Source organism: Canis lupus, chromosome 12 (assembly GCF_011100685.1).
Source record: "Canis lupus familiaris isolate Mischka breed German Shepherd chromosome 12, alternate assembly UU_Cfam_GSD_1.0, whole genome shotgun sequence".
In the NCBI taxonomy this organism is placed as follows: domain Eukaryota; kingdom Metazoa; phylum Chordata; class Mammalia; order Carnivora; family Canidae; genus Canis; species Canis lupus.
This window is the reverse complement of record NC_049233.1, coordinates 19,346,085-19,361,288: the sequence shown is the minus strand read 5'-3', so window position 1 is coordinate 19,361,288 and position 15,204 is coordinate 19,346,085. Positions and strand designations below refer to the sequence as shown.

The window sequence follows — 15,204 nt, the reverse complement described above, 5'->3', positions numbered from 1 at the left end:
AAATAAATAAATAAAGTCTTTAAAAAAAATAATCTTAGGGAAAGTCCAAGAAGTCCTATCAGCTGGAGAGTCGTGTGTCTGAGGTAGATGATACTGATGAGGCTGGAAAGGAAGATAGGATCCAGGTCACGAGGAGGTTGTAAGTCAGGTTCAGAGGTAGACTCATTCCTAGAGGTAGGTGGAGCCACTGTCATATTTTTAGCAAGACAGTGATAGATGGACACCAGTGGATTAATGTTGGATCAACAGCCCTAGTAGTTGACTGAGGCAGGAGCATTTGATGATGATGGGCATAAGGGCATAAGTGTGTGTTAACTCCCAAAGACTTGCTTTTATTTGTTCTACTGGTATGTGCAGATATTAAAAACCAGAAACATCCACACAACAACTGAGAAAAGTGAAGCCCTATTAACAGTGAAGCGCCCTTTTAGCCACTTTAGATTCCACCTTTCTCTTAGCCTCTTATAAATTTAAAACAGGAATGAGATTCTGTTTAGCCAGCTCTGATAGTCTCTTTAGAGCAAAACACTAAATTCAGTGCAAAGGAGTCAAAAAAGCAAAAGGCAAGGCATTTGATATTATGTTTTAAGTGAAGGAGAGGAAAAAAACACATATAGACATACATGGAAATATATGTGAAAATTAGTTCTTTTTTTAAGATTTTTTTTTTATTTTTAAATAATCTCTGCACCCAACATGGGGCTTAAACTCACAACCCTGAGATTAAGAGTTGCATGTTTTACTACTGACTGACCCAGACAGATACCCCAATAAAAACTGGCTCCTAAGAAAGTGATCTCCACATCTATAGCAGTGTCTCTTCAACATAGTCTGCAGGCACCAGCATCAGATTTATCTGGAACACTTGTTTAGAATGCAGGTGCCTAAGTTTGAATTATGGAATGAATAAGTCACAAAGATAAAAGGCACAGCATACGAAATATAGTCAATGGTACTGCAATAGTGTAATATGGTGATAGTTGGGAGCTACCGTTGTGGTGAGCATAGCATAATGGATAGAGGTATAGGATCACTATGCTGTATACCTGAAACTGATGGAACATTGTCAACTATACTTCAATTTAAAAAAAAAAAAAAAAAACTTGTAAATGACTGAGCTCCACCAAGACCTGATTAACCAGAATTTGTGCTTTTAACAAGTTTTTCAGCCTCCCTGCAACATACCAAAGAACACCTAAACTATACCATTCCTTATTTTATATAATTATGCATGCTTACATGCATCTGTAATCAAAGAAATAGAATTACTATTTATTTGTTCGGGACTATTCTGTCCCCTCAACATTAGGGAGAAATGACTCTTATCCTTTTAGGAAATTCTCTTAGGGCACTAAAATCATTTCATCTTGTGGACCCAAGTTACCACTACAGAACAAGAGAACTGAATCAATTACCGGTTTAAAGGATAAGACACTTCAGTATTTTCTTGCCATTACTGTAAAGTTTGAAAGAGAACCCTGCTTCTAAAATGGCATCAATTTAGGGACAGCCTTTTTGGCTTTTCACCAGCCAGTATTATTGTCTATATATACCAGGCACTAGGTCCCAAACCCATGGATTACCATGAACAATAGGATATGATCTCCACATGAGGAAAACCATGGTCTTTTCTTCTTCTTCTTCTTCTTCTTTTTTTTTTTTTTTTTTGGTCAGAGAAGGAGATGGCATTTGATAAAGATATGTAAATATTACCAGATGAACACAATATTAAAGATATGCTACAGGGGCTTTGGGAGGCCAGTAGTTGAAAACCTTAACATATCAGGGAAGGTTTCACACAGGCAGTTGCTTCTGAGCAGATGCTGACAAAGGGGAGAGATGTTCTTCCCCAAGGGGTCAAGTGGAGGAAGGGAAATGCAGGCATAACAACTCACAGAGGTCACAGCTTCAGGGAAACACTAGTCTCTGCAGTTACAGCAAGGGCTCCCAGGACCCACCCTTCTTTTAAAACTTGGATGGTCTGACCAAAATAGTCTTAACAGATAATCAGATTTGCATCATTTATGTGTGAATAGGAATACTATTCCTTCAAACATCAAGAAGGAAAACACATCCAAATAATTTTGCTTGAAACACAGGCAACACCCTTTTTGAACTTGGCCACAGTAACTTCTTGCAAGATACATCCACGAAGGCAAAAGAAACAAAAGCAAAAATGAACTATTGGGACTTTATCAAGATAAGAAGCTTTTGCACAGCATAGGATACAGTCAACAAAACTAAAAGACAACCTACAGAATGGGAGAAGATATTTGCAAATGACCTATCAGATAAAGGGCTAGTATCCAAGATCTATAAAGAACTTCTTAAAAAAAAAAAAAAAAAAAAAAAAAAGAACTTCTTAAACTTAACAGCAAAGAAACAAACAATCCAATCATGAAATGGGCAAAAGACATGAAGAGAAATCTCACAGAGGAAGACATAGACATGGCCAACATGCATATGAGAAAATGCTCCGCATCACTTGCCATCAGGGAAATACAAATCAAAACCACAATGAGATACCACCTCACACCAGTGAGAATGGGGAAAATTAACAAGGCAGGAAACCACAAATGTTGGAGAGGATGTGGAGAAAGGGGAACCCTCTTGCACTGTTGGTGGGAATGGGAACTGGTGCAGCCACTCTGGAAAACTGTGTGGAGGTTCCTCAAAGAGTTAAAAATAGACCTGCCCTACGACCCAGCAATTGCACTGCTGGGGATTTACCCCAAAGATACAGATGCAGTGAAAGACAGAGACACCTGCACCCCAATGTTTATAGCAGCAATGTCCACAATAGCCAAACTGTGGAAGGAGCCTCGGTGTCCATCGAAAGATGAGTGGATAAAGAAGATGTGGTCTATGTATACAATGGAATATTACTCAGCCATTAGAAATGATAAATATCCACCATTTGCTTTGACATGGATGGAACTGGAGGGTATTATGCTGAGTGAAATAAGTCAATCGGAAAAGGACAAACAGTATATGGTCTCATTCATTTGGGGAATATAAAAATTAGTGAAAAGGAATAAAGGGGAAAGGAGAAAAAATAAGTGGGAAATATCAGAGAAGGAGACAGAACAGGAAAGACTCCTAACTCTGGGAAACCAACTAGGGGTGGTGGAAGGGGAGGTGGGTGGGGGGTGGGGGTGACTGGGTGACGAGCACTGAGGTGGGCACTTGACGGGATGAGCACTGAGTATTATTCTATATGTTGGCAAATTGAACACCAATAAAAAATAAATTTATAAAAAAAAAAGAAATCAATTAGCATCCTCATTTACTTTGTCCTGATAAAGAAAAAGCCTACATTTTCTTTACATTTACAGACATTACATTTACAAAAAGAGACATCTCAAGACATCCTGTATAAATTACTAAAAGGAAAAAAAAGCATTATATTGTAATTAGGTTAACTCTATTTCCTCACTCCGCCCTCTGGCCACATCCTTCCCAAATAGATCACTGTGTAAAAAAGTAGCAGTTATTCAAAACAAAAATATGTTGGTGTATCTTGCAGCCAAATGAAATGGATCGACAAGGCACAACAATAGGAACCAACCTCAAATTGATAAATTTGTCCAGTAAAAAAAATTGTAGCCTGAGCAGCTTGTTGATCATTTTAAATGTTAATGGTAATATGCTTCTTTACTATTGAGATATTTATGACTGATGGTGTGATGCTATTTAAATTTACAACATTCATTAATTTTAGCTGTTTTTCATCATTAGGAAAAATAATTCAAAAGAAACTTCAATATTTTCCAAGTGCAGCATATGAAACAACACCAGAGTGCTATCAAGCACAGAAGGCCCCTTCCACACACTCAATTCTGCCAAAACCAGGCCCTCAAAAGTAGACTTTCTCTTAGCAATTTCTTGATTGTACTCAGATTTCCAAAGACTTAAAATAAAAAGCACTCTTCTAATTCCTCAATTTAACTTGGTATCAGAATATTATTAGTCCCATTGTGGTTATGATTAGTAATATATAAAGGCTACATTTATGCCCCATGTAAAAAAGGTCATATGACCAAAGTGATTTTTCCCCTTGAGTCTATGGGTGACTCAAGAGCATCGTAATGTTCACATTTTATAACAGGAAATAGAAAGTTAATTGATAGCTATTTAGAGCCTTAAAAAAAAAAAGATAATGAAGAGTTACTTTGTATAAGATTAAAAAGATCATGGAAAATAATTTCTTAGGCCCAACTTCCATGTTGGTTGTTGAGCCAACAGACTTCTGGCGCTAATTGTTTACTTAAACTAAGTCACTGTAACTCCAAGTCAAAATGTTTTCCATAATTTGATATTGGCTTCAGCCTTTTACCTCCCTGAATTGATGGGCATGAAGGTTCCACAGGATATCCGTTCTATTTTTTTCCCTTGTTCTAAAAAGATTTTAATGTTATGTGAAGTCAGGGGCTTTATTTTATTTTTGTTCTGTTCTACATAATCCTGTCTTTATTCATGTCTATGGATGTGGAAAGAGCTACATTCATAGCCATGCTTATCTATAAACTTATTGCCTTGTTCATTCAGAATAAGATTAAAGAACCACAGTTTTTATTACCAGATACTTAAGCAGTAATGTACTAATATTAAGTATGCACTATTGCCAAAATTAATATGTACATAACAAATGAGATAATAAAACTTGGATCATTTTGGCATTTTAAGAGGAAGGGCCCTCACTGTGCAATGATCGATTAATCAATGAACTGTCCCATGTTTTATGCTCATGAATAGCTAACTAGCTGGGATGTAACATACATATCTACAGAATCATGGTGACCTAAGAAAGCAGTCACCAACTGTCTACTGGTAAGATGAAACTCTTTTCCTTGACTAACAATGACAATAAAATACCAAGATGAAAATGCTTGAAAACTGCACAAAGGAGGGGGAAACATTGAGAGAGAGCTGTAGAAGATAATGCTTGATCAGGCATTCTTCATGGTTCTTAGGAGAGATCACTGAGCTCAGTTCTGGAACATCTAGAACTGTAGAGGGTGACTTATTCTTGAATTTGAGCCAAGTGTATGCGAGTGAACTGTGCCTATTTCTATTTTGCAAACAAAATAAAACAAAACAAAGGCAGGAAGGATGGAAGGAAGGAAAGAAAAAAGAAAGGAACCTGAAATTTAGGGAAAAGGGAAAAAACAACAACAGGAAGTGAGGGATCAGTGATTCCTAATTTACCTAATTTGGCACCAGGAATATAGCTGTAATAGATAGTAAACATTTTGCCAAAAGAGACTGTTGTGGTTGACTACTCTGTCTTGTAAGCCTTCCCAAACTTTGTGGCTTACAATAATTTGTTATGTACCACACATCTGTAAACTGACAGCACTCATCAAGACTCTTACTTAGGGACTCTCATGGAATTGCAATTGGATGTTGGTTGGGACTTCAGTTAACCTCAAGTCTTGACTGGACTGGCCATCCAGGGTGGCTTCCTCATGGCTGGCAGCTGTCAGTGGGGGTACCCAACACATGACTTCTCTAATTATTTACTAGCTTTGGTTTCACATTGTGTGGTGGCTGGGATTTTAGAGGGAGGATTCCAAGGGATTCAGGGGCAAACTAAGAAATCTAATGACCTAGCAGCTGAAGTATCAAATCCTCATTTGTGCCACACTGTATTGCTCAAGCAAGTTACTAACTCCAGCCTAAATTTAAGGAGAGGGAAAATAGGGCTCTATCTCGACATGTAGCAGCATGTGTATGTAGAGAGGAAAGGAATTGATACTAGCCATTGTTGAGACTCTCACAAAGGCCTTATTTCCATATTGAGCATGCCAGATATAGGCTGTAGATCCTTCATGATGGGTATGGATTCTATGCACAATGATGTGGCCACAAATTTTGTTCTCAAGGGGAACAAAAAAATGAGATCATGTCACCCATCCATTTAAAACTAACCAATGCTTCCATTATACTAAGAATAAAATTCACACTTATCACGGCCTGCAAAGCCCTATATGGTTTTCTCTATTCCAACTTTCTGTACATAATATTCTTTTTTTTTAATTTTTATTTATTTATGGTAGTCACAGAGAAAGAGAGAGAGAGAGAGAGAGAGGCAGAGACACAGGCAGAGGGAGAAGCAGGCTCCATGCACCGGGAGCCTGACGTGGGATTCTATCCCGGGTCTCCAGGATCGCGCCCTGGGCCAAAGGCAGGCGCTAAACCGCTGCGCCACCCAGGGATCCCATATTCCAACTTTCTGACTTCATTTCCTTACACTCTTTTCCTTGCTTGCTTTGCTATAACCATGCTGACTTTCTTGTTTTTCTTCCAACAATCCAGGCTCATTCCCACTTTATAATCTTGTTAATTTCTACTGCCTATACCTGCCCCCAGATCTTTATGCATCCCATTCCTTCACTTAGTTCAAGTTTCTGTGCAAGTATCTCTTCAGGGAGAGCATCCCTTAACCATCCACTTTAATTTAACTATGATCCACTCACTGATCACTACATCATCACCATCCAAAACTACCTGTCCATTGGTCTGTTTAATTTTGGGTGTCAGGCCCCAGATTATGATCCCCACTAGAGCAGTGGTCTTATCCACCTCCATATCTTCAGAAGAGTGTCTGGCACATAGTGATATTCAATACATATTTGTTGAATATATGAATAAAGGTAGATCATGCTCAAATTTTCTTTTAATTTGATTAGAATTAGAAATAACCTAAATATCCTTAAAAATTATGCGGGCCTTATGTATAATTCATTCAACCTTCAATTTTACCTTTGATCATTCAGATGAGATATAATCTAAAAGGAAGAGAGTCATATTCCCTAACTTACCCTTATACCTCTCATCTGTTCAGGACTCATCTCTGGTTAGCCTATGGTTTTCTTTGTTTCCACTATGCTACCCAAAATAAAGCAGAGTATCTTTCTGCCCTTCCCTTTTTTGAATCCTATATGGTCTTTAGGAAACTACAGACAGAGGGCTTAAAGAGAGAAGATAGGAAAGGTAGCATTTCACAACCTTTCAAAATTATTTTTGTATTCATTTTTTGATCCCATATTGCCTCTTTCTGCTTATCATTTGGCATCTGTTGATTTTAAATCTACATTACAGCCTCATTAAGCTGTACTCATCCCTTTGAAAACTAGATTCTTACTCTACTTTCTACCTTTCTGGAATGCACCTTCCCCTTTTGTTCCTCTAGCTAAGTACCTCTCATCCCTGAACACTTATTTCATGTCCATTTGGAAAGACTGACATTAACCACTATCTCCACTTCCCATTTACCAACCGCTTCTGGATTAGATCTGCACTATAGTGAGGTGAGCCTTGTCTCCTCATCCAGCTGAACTCTTTGGAAGCATGGATGTCATCTTGTTAGTTTCTAGAATATTATTGCCAAGTCCGATACCTGACATATAGTACACATTCCATAAGCACTTACTGAATTGGATCAATTTTAATTGCTGCAAAGTATAAAGAGAATAATAGGGAATTAGGACATTGGGAGAAAATGTCAAGGAGCTAAGAACACACTGCCTTCTTCCTTTACACACAGTAATTTTTTAGTGCAGACTCAAATATATATGCTTTTCTAGAAATGTCACCATTGTCTAATACATTAAGGAAAGAACTGAAACTGAGTTATTTAGAGCACCGGCATGAAGTCAGGCATTTTTATACTTCTTTTTTGCCACACTCACCACTCCTCCTCTTGTTCATTGGCATTTTTCTTGTTCAGTCTGTGAGTTGCAGGTACGGAAAATAGGCACCAGGTGAAATCTATAGAATTCTATGCTATCTCTGACAAAATATGAGATTGATCTATGCATTTTTATAATTGTAAATTCCCTCTGTTTCATATCTACTTAGATGCATCTACATTTGTGAAAATATATCTTTTGTGTCTGTGTTTTTGGAGGTATCTTTCATATGCATATAGAAATTGGATGTGATATCCATCTCCAACACATAGAGCTGTGGTTGGCAAGGAAAGTTCTTACTTGAAAGGAAAGAGATTGATGTTGCCTTTCAAGAAATTATAACTCTTCAAAAAATATTGCTAACATGGTGCTTTTCCACTTTTTTAAAGAAAATGAAAACAGAGCCGTCTGCTAGCAAGCTAGTTAAGTTGTAGCCTTTTCACTGCATACAGAAAGCAATTTGCAATAGTACCTAAGTAACCTTCATTTAGCACAGCCATTCATCACCTTGTTAATAGCACTATTAAGGGTCCCCCTTTGAAACACCCCTGTGATTGAAACTTTCTAGGTGGGAAAGATAGCACAAGTCAAAATAACAGATTTTGCTCTGGCACAATGCTTGCAATGCTTGTGACTATTATGTTATTTTACAATGTGGCTTGATCAATAATTGTTGAACAAGGTTATCTGCAAAGTCTGAAAGATTGGGTCAGCTGGTGGTGGAGGATGGCAGATGAATTAAGTTAATGGAAAGACAAAATTAATGGTAGAAATTATGATTTTGTGGTAGTTTGGAAAATTGATGATTGTGCTTTTTGGTCCAAGATTTCCTATGAAATGCAAGTAGTTGATTAAGAAAATACATCAAATTTCTCTGTACCCATGTGCCTTCACTGAAAGGATAAAGCTGGTGCCAAGTTTTTTTTTAAATAACACAGTGATAGAAGGTTTAATGTATACTGCAGAAGTATCAGACTGAATCTGGCATTAATCCTTTCATTTCTAAAAAGAACACAAACACCCAGTCCCCTGCCTTGTTGTGCCCACCACTTCCATTGGTGCATGTCTATTAGAGGCCAAGACAAATGTACCATATTTCATTGCTTCTCAGGTATATGGCTTACTCTGTAATCTAATGCCAACCACCATAAAATTCAAGCTGCAGCAAGTAACCTTGCACAACAGGTCATTCACATAGCTTTGTCCCTTTGAGTTTATGGGAAATAGGAGGAAAATCGGTAGTACATATAAAGGCTTGGTGTAGACCATCAAATCACTCTCCTTGACTAATAGTAGACTGTTGGTCATCATTTGTGAAAGTCAGTTCTTAGGTCAGCCCGGCAAAAAGAGTTTCTAATAGATTTCTTAATGTCTAATTTTTTTCATACTTGACACCCATGAGAAATATTTTTTTCCTAAACTTATATATATATATTTTTTTTTTTGCCACCATCAATTAGAATGCAGCATTTTTATTGTAAAAGTCCACATAATTAGGCAAGTCCCTTTGTGAAAAGGTTTTCAAATACATAGATGGGGAGCAGCTAATAATTAAGAATTAGATTAAATATATATTCATATTGCCAGTACTATGCACACATTGGAAAGCTAGCTTTTTTGAGTGTCCCCATTACAGAATACATTTCAAATTGACAGTAATGTTTCTCACCATTGAAAATTTGCCAACAACTCTCCCAAAGAGTCAACATTAAATATGTTAACAATTCAAAACATGAAAATAATTAATTCTGTTTACATGTGTTTGAGGTTATATACTAGAGCACTGATATAGTAAAGGTGTGTAAAATTGGCAGCTAAATGTGTTTCAAGATTCACCCAGATGACTCAATGAGGACCTTACATGGTTTTATAACAAAGCCACTCTTTCTTTTCTACTCTTCAGATTATCTATCAAGTTATACTGGCTATGATTGAATTCTAACTTCATCATGTCAAAACGGGCACTTGCGAGGTGGTGGCACTCCACAGATGCTGTAATAAGAACAAGATAGAAGAGCGGTCACAGACGGTCAAGTGCTCCTGCTTCCCGGGGCAGGTGGCAGGCACCACACGAGCTGCTCCATCTTGTGTGGATGCTTCAATAGTGGAACAGAAATGGTGGTGCCATATGCAGCCATGTCTTGAGGGAGAGGAGTGTAAAGTTCTCCCAGACTGGAAAGGATGGAGCTGTTCCTCTGGAAATAAAGTGAAAACAACCGGGGTAGCTGCTGCTTCTGACCCATTTTCTGTACGTCCCAACAAGGGAGAAAAGGCAAAGAATAGACAACCCTTGTTGGAACATCAATATTTTGCATACATGTTCTTCATTACCCCAAATGTTTAGTCTGGAGAGAAAGGAGGACGCATCACTGGTTTCCTGAACCCTATTTCTTACCTTAAAGGTGGAAACTTACAACTGCCTGTGACCTCTGTAATTATCTATTGTATATCTATTGTATTACCTTTAAGAACTCCTAAATTAAAAAGAAAGGAAGGGAAAAAAAAGTTTTTTTCATTTATCACATCAGGCCTCATATAACATCCCTTATATCCTCTACTAGACTGACAGCTCCAAAAGGGCAAGGTGTTTGTCTAATTCAGCTTTTTATGTATGTAGCAATGGGAGGATACAATGCATAGCATTATATATGAATTCATTTAATAAAATAAGAATGAATGAATTTTGAGACCGTATGGCATGCATTCAATTTTAAATGTAGAAAGCCAGATATAATCAGTTCAAACCTGAAGTTATATTGAAAAATAGTCTAATTTCAGTCACTTGATTTTGTGAGCAAAGGCAAGTCTATAAAACATTAGAAACCAGAACTTATATACTTGGTATTTTACCGTACTTACTTAAGAGAAATTCAAAATTAGGTGATAGAAGTGTCAAATGTTACTAATTGTCACACTGCTTTGAGAAGAATTTTCAAATAAAATCTGCCCTCAGCAACTAAAAAATAGCAAGATTGATTAGCTGAGTCTGCCATTGGTACAGGGAAAAGTAGAGACATGCCCCTGAAATTCCAGATCAGATTCAGATAATTTTTTTTAATTTTTTTATTATTATTTATTTATGATAGTCACAGAGAGAGAGAGAGAGAGAGAGAGGCAGAGACACAGGCAGAGGGAGAAGCAGGCTCCATGCACCGGGAGCCCGATGTGGGATTCGATCCCGGGTCTCCAGAATCGCGCCCTGAGCCAAAGGCAGGCACCAAACCGCTGCGCCACCCAGGGATCCCCAGATTCAGATAATTTATTTTTGAAATACTAGAAATGGAGACAACAAGGCAGAGTCATCTTCCTAAAGTCCTATCAACAGCCAGTTGTTTCCAAGGCTCTAACTAAGGGCTCAGTTCTCAACACCCTAGGAAGGGCCATTGCGGGGGAAGAGTTAAATAAAGAAGATTCTATGGGAAGAGTAAAATTCTTCATCCAACCCAGAAGAGCCAAACCTCTAACCTTGAGCTGCCAGCCTGCCCAGAGGTTCTATGGCTGTCACACCCACCGGATACAAAACTACAGGGATGAAGATAAGATAAAAACACTGGAGTGGAGAAAGAGGACTCATCCTAACAAGCCCAACCCTCCTAATATAATGAAGACTATGTTCACAGGCACAAGAGTTAACAGGGAAATCCTCAGGGGGTCCTCCAAATACCAGCATGTCTCCATGGCCACTTCTAGAGAAGCACCACCAACCACGGGGAGCTCTCCCTGGTGCTGCCACAGCATAGCCCTAAACCCTAATTTCAACACGGTTCACTACTCAGCTCTAATCTCCCTTTCTAAGCCTGGTTTCTCAGATACAAAACCAAATCAAACCCCATTTTTAAATGTTTTACTATGGAAAATTTCACACAAATTAAAAGTAGGGAGAGGAATTGATAAAATCTCTTGTCCCCATCCTCTAACGTCTGTACTTGGTCATGCCTGATGGTGACTCCCTAGTCCAGCTTGCTATTTTGCCACATGTGATCAATCCCCCAGCCTCAGTCTGTAATTTAGTCTGATCCACACCTCTGTGATTCACCATGACCTTCCCAAGAATTCTATCCCACCTCAATTCCAGACCAACAGGCTATAGCTCCAGAGTCAGTCCATTCATTCATTTGTTTTTAATTTCGTTTCCCAAACCTTTACTTAGTACCTACTAGATATTCTTTGCTGTTGATCGGAGGTCAACAATTGATAACCCTCAGCTTTTGTCCTGGTGGAGATAATATATGATGCAAGAGAGGTCTATCTATCTGCTAAAGGATGTTAGGAAGGAAAATGTGGGTCTTCTCCACTATGAATGAGACTGGAAAGTAGTAGCAGAGTCAGGACTGAAATCTAAATCTAAAGGTACTGCCTTTCTATGATATCAGTTATCTCTGAGAAGCACATGGTAACTTTTGATTAGGTACCTGTTACTTACTAGCCTAAAATGGAATTGAGCCAGTATTCTGAATGAAATAATTATTACCTCAGTCATGGGACACATGAATGAACAACTCCTTTCAAAGGAAAGCAGGTAATAAGTCCCAACTACAATAGAATCAGAAATGTGCTAGGAAATGGGATCTTCACACAACTTCTAAGCAGTGAGAGTGATATTGCAGGGAAAACCACATTATGAGTTACTGAGAGACAGGAGTTCTAGCATTGCCTCTGCCTAGAATTAGATGGTGACCTTCAGCAAGTAATTACTTTTCTTTAGATCTCTGTTTTTTCTACTGTAAAATAAGGAGTTGGATTTAATAACCTCCAAGATTTCTAGTAGCCTGTATGACTCTTCTGTTCCATGGTCTGATTTTAAGGTAGCATAAAGGACTGCCACCACCTCATAGCTCAGATGACCCATGTGTTGTGATTATTCCCCTGGACTCTACTTTCTGGGAGCTGACACTAACAACTATTATGGGGCTTTCCACAAAGCCCTGCCTTGTAATTCCTCATAACTACATCATGCATTGTGACTGTCAGAATTCTCTCTCACACTCATCTCTTCCTACTTACACAGCTAGGTGAAGCAGCTATTTGTGCTCTCATGTTTTTAGAGGAGAAAACAGAGGCTATCACCCCCACCCAATACCACTTGAAAAGCCATTGTCTTTTCCACTGCTTCTCAAGTGCCCACATAGAATCTACCTTTCTGAAATAGATGCCAGCCAACCATTTCTGCTTTCTTTTTTTTTTTTTTTTTTTTCTTTTTAAAATCTCTTTGTTAGACCAGATGCTAGAAAAGGACTAGTCAGGGGTTTGGGTAAGTATAGACACATCTCTGGCTCTGACAAAGATATGTGCTTGAATGATTATATATGAAGAGTCCTTTTAATCACATTTTTAATATGCTAAAGGCCTATTCAATAGAGAAGACTTCTGTACAGTGAATAATTACACTTTATGGCACTTCCTACCCCCAGTGATTTGTTCTGGAAACTCACATTTTCTATTATAATGTGTACTAAAGTAGAAGTATAGCTGCATTTTAATAGGATCCACATGGGCTTCCTGATGAGAACTTGTTTTGCAACATTCTACTGAATTTGGGGGTTCAGAGATGAAGCACCTTGCTTTATTTAATGTTATTTTTCCTGCTGTAGCACCTATTTGGAGGCCCTGTATTTCCTGGCAGCCATGCTGTTCTTACATCATTTTAAGTCAATTAAAATTATTAGTGTAGTTTTAATAGCCAGGGCTCCCTGAGGCCAAGTAACAAACGGTGCAATTTGAAGAAAATTGAATAAATAAAATAAGGAGGAGACAAATGAAACAATAGTCAAAGAAAGGAATAAGGAAAAAAATTAGTCTATTAGCAAAGCCACCTACATTAATAATAATAATAATAATAATAATAATAATAATAATAAATCATTTGAAAAACTAGCCAATACGCAGGACAGAACCAGACTTAAAAATAGATGAAACTGGTTACAGCTGATGATACTGTGCTTTCAAGAACACTGGGAAAATCTCCAGAGTCCACCCCATCCTCAATAGCCTTGCTGGCATTTGAGAAGACAGGATTGATTCCTCTATCCTCCGCTAAGTTACCCTGTGGGAGGGACAATGCATTGTGCTTTATATTTAAGTTTTACAGGATGGACAGGATGTTTTTTTTATTTATAAGTTTATCACTTCCTTTTCACTTGTAAGTAAGGCAATTGTACCCACCTATTTGTACAATCTTTCAAGTGCCCATAATGTCACAATCTCCACTTCCAGAAAGGAGTCAGCAGGGACATGAAAATATATATACATTTTTAGGACATGAAAAGGAGAAAGGAAACACAGATTGGGGCAATAAATTTAAGCAAATTGAAGCAGATTTCAGTAGTGGGGACAGTAGTCAGGGTCCTGGGATAAGAGGTTTTCCCAAATGCCATCTGAATTACTTGCTGGCTTTTAAACTTTGGACAAGTTATTTAGCATAACTTGAGCACCAAGATCTGAGCACCAAGATCTTCATCTAAAAAGTGGGGTTAAAGGAAGAATCTATTGTAGGAAGATGTTGGGATGACTAAACAATATCATATAAGCAAAGTACTAAACGCCGATCCTAAAGCATGACAAATGCCCAATAAAAGTCAGTCATTAGGGATCCCTGGGTGGCGCAGCGGTTTGGCGCCTGCCTTTGGCCCAGGGCGCGATCCTGGAGACCCGGGATCGAATCCCACGTCGGGCTCCCGGTGCATGGAGCCTGCTTCTCCCTCTGCCTGTGTCTCTGCCTCTCTCTCTCTCTCTGTGACTATCATAAATAAATAAAAATTAAAAAAAAAAAAAAAAAAAAAAAAAAAAGTCAGTCATTACTGTCATTATAGTTTTTCACTCAACAATGGGGATAATTCCTGAGACTAAATGGAAATATACAGAAGGATGAGGCTAGCAATCCTAGAGGCCACACTAGTGATTTTCTGCATTTGATGAGGTTTAGGTGGCCTTAGCACTCAGCTATACACAATTAGTGTCAGCCAACATTTTGTGAGAGCTTCATTTGTGCCAGATACTGTTCCACATGCTTTCTATGAATTTTCTCACTCAATCTTCAAAATGACTTCTGATATGTGCTATTACTGCATAGCCATTTCACAGATAGAGAAACCAAGACATGCAATGTTGGAGTATCTTGTCCAGGATAAGAGAACTGCATAGCTAACAAAAAGTAAACCCAAGATTCAAACTCCCAACACAGTGTGGCTGTGTATCCCTTGCCCCCTGCCAGTACATTGCATTACTGCTCACACTGGCTGTAGCTCAAATGGCTGATAGAGGTGTCATGGCCTACTCAAGCTGTACCACATAGTCCTGGATTTGTGTGGAGTGTGAACCTGTGTGAGGATGGAGGGCTAATGTCCAGTGAGCGGAGGCAACTTTTTCTAATCTACTGGCCTGGAGGGGCCAGGGTTCTCCAATTCTCATAAAGAGCCCTGCCTGGACCAGGGCAGGCCTTGGGCCTATGCTGCCCCTTCTTCACATGTCCAGCACACATTCAGCCTATAGAGCCAGGCTCAGCCCTCTCATC

At 38.5% G+C, this 15,204-nt stretch overlaps 1 long non-coding RNA gene across 12 annotated transcripts in view; it reads right to left on the bottom strand.

Annotated features, from left to right (window-relative positions):
- The window catches only part of LOC106559576, a 126,881-nt gene that overhangs the window by 44,748 nt on the left and 66,929 nt on the right, over positions 1-15,204 (bottom strand). The gene's annotated exons all lie outside the window — the stretch shown is intronic.